Here is a 2,507-nt window from a genome sequence, read left to right as displayed (position 1 = left end):
CACTGCCAGAGGGTTAGATGGGATATTGGGAAGGAATTCTGGGCTGTGGGGAGGCCCTGACAGTTTGGGCAGAGAAGCTGTGGCTGCCCCATCCCTGGAAGTGCCCAAGGCCAGGTTGGACAGGGCTTGGAGCAACCTGGGCTAGTGGGAGGTGCCCCTGCCATGGGCTGGATGGGCTTTAATGTCCCTTCCAACCCAAATAGTTCTGGGATTCTCTGACTCTGTTTACCCATTGTCTGCCTTTCAAGTTTCCCACCCTCCACTATCCCCACCTCAGGAATTCAGGAATATTCCTTTGTCCTTGCATTCCAAATGCTGTGGCTGGCACAGATGGTGACAATGCAGTTGTGGGGGGGTGGTTATAGGAAGCAGTTCCCACCAGGACATGAATTACCCTCACCCTTCCTCTCCCCACACCCCAGTGCAGTTTTCCATGTAGGACTTTAGACAAGGAGCACTCAGGGATCCCTGGATCTCGTGAGTAGCCAAAATGTGGCAGGGTCAGAGCATCACCCACTGATGCAACATCTGCCCTGCCCAGATGTGCTCCAGTCTTTGCCATTAACCCATGAGAGCAAGCCAAAGGGAAGCCCTGGACAAAAGTTTGGATCCCTTATAGGAAAAGCAGTGGAGTCTGGGACAGGCTGTGCTGTGAAACCCCCCCTTGCTTCTCCTGGGGGAGTTTTCCATCTCTCTTTTCTCTCCTGTTTTGGTTTTTTTTTTCTCCTTTCCTTATCCCTTAAGACACTTTTCCACCAGCTCAGTTTGTATTCAGGGTGGCTCCCACCCCACGGAAAGTCCCATTTCTCAAAATCAAAGACCTTGGAAAACGAAGCAAAGGTTTTTCTCTGAAATGTTTAAATTCTTGACCTGCTGGGATTTTTTTTTTTTTTGAAACACATCTGGTAGCAGAGAGAAAAAAAGGTAAATTATTTCTATTTGAAATTCCTCATCCCACACTTCGACCCTCACACAGAAGGAGAAAATGTCAAGGGGGATTTTCTTTTTCTTTAAAAACTTTTGTAAGGACGGAGTTGGATTTTTTTTTTCCCCCTCTTTCTTCCTCTTTTTTTTTCCCCCTCTTTTTTTTTTTTTTTCATTTTGACATTTACTGAGCAGCTCCAGCACTGAAATGACTAGAAGTGGAAAGTGGAAATGTCATCCATCGGCGAGCACAAACCTTGAAGGCTGGATTTGCTTTGGCAAATCTCTCCGGGAAGTTACAGGGATGTCTCTTTGCCCCAAATTCTTTGAGTGATGGGATGAAGTCTCCAAGTCCTTAGAGTGCTTTAATCACCTTATCTGTGAACCTCATGGCTGTGTTTGTGCTCTGAGGAGCTGAGCACGGGGAGCATAAACTGATGCTCCCAAATTCCCGTGAGGAATTAGCTGGGGAATGAATTCAAATCTTCTCAGTTCTTCTCCAGCATCTCAGCTCCCAGACCAGCTGGTTCTAGATAGTATTTATTTTCTAATGGTTTCCACATATTTTAGATCACATTATTCCCATTTGAGGCACAGGGAAGGGAAAGAACTTGTTAAGGTCACTGGGCTGGGCACAATCCCAAGTTTCTTGGGTGTGGCTCCTGCAGGTTCCTCATACCTGACCACCCTGATGCCCTCTGGGAGGTCTGGAAAAGCTGGGGGGAAGCTACAAACCTGCAGCCTCCACACTCCTGCAATCCCTCTGCTCTTAATCACAGAATCTTGGAATGGGTTGGGTGGGAAGAGACCTTAAAGCTCGTCCAGTCCCAGCCCTGCCATGGGCAGGGACACCTCCCACTAGCCCAGGTTGCTCCAAGTCCTGTCCAACCTGGCCTTGGACACTTGGACTCTTGGATCTCTTTGTTTTGGAAGGGCAGAGCAGGTGATGTCCAGGCCATTCCCACAGTCCTGTGTCACCACAGCTCAGTCCAGATCTTCTGCAGGCACCAGCAGAGTAATTCTCCTAATTTAGGCATGATGAGGTAATTTAGAGCATCTTGAGGCAGCCAAGGGACTTTGAGTAAAGGAGAGAGTGAGTCTTAACGGCCTGTCTTTGGAAATACTCATTAACTGCCCATAAAAATTCACTTCTCTTTGTTCTGTCTCACTCCCCAAGGCCGTGTCACCTCAGCCTGCCCTGCCTGCTGCTCACACTCAGCTCTGGAAATGGTCAGTGAGAAATCCAGAGCTCAGCAGGTTTTGATTTCCCCCCCAGATGGTGCTGGAACACGTGGTTCCTCCTGGCCAAACGTCCTGGCCAAGGATCCCACTCCTGGAGTTCACCTGCACGGGCACACGTGTTCCCAAAAAACTGAAGGGGAGCCAAAACCAACAGGGATTTGTGGAAGTTTCCTGAGGAAAGCTGGTTCCAACCTGGAATTTGCAGAATCCAACAACAGCCAGGTGTCAAGGGGCAGATGTTCATCTTGGCCACTCTTCTGAATTGTCCACCAGGAGATATCCCAGCACTGGCAAAGATAGTTGGGCCTAGGAATCTGTGCTGGACCCTGTCTGGGAGATGG

The sequence above is a fragment of the Lepidothrix coronata genome, unplaced genomic scaffold (genome assembly GCF_001604755.1).
Source record: "Lepidothrix coronata isolate B3197 unplaced genomic scaffold, Lepidothrix_coronata-1.0 Scaffold2, whole genome shotgun sequence".
NCBI classification, from domain to species: domain Eukaryota; kingdom Metazoa; phylum Chordata; class Aves; order Passeriformes; family Pipridae; genus Lepidothrix; species Lepidothrix coronata.
The sequence above is the reverse complement of the archived record's forward strand: the minus strand, read 5'-3'. Positions refer to the sequence as shown.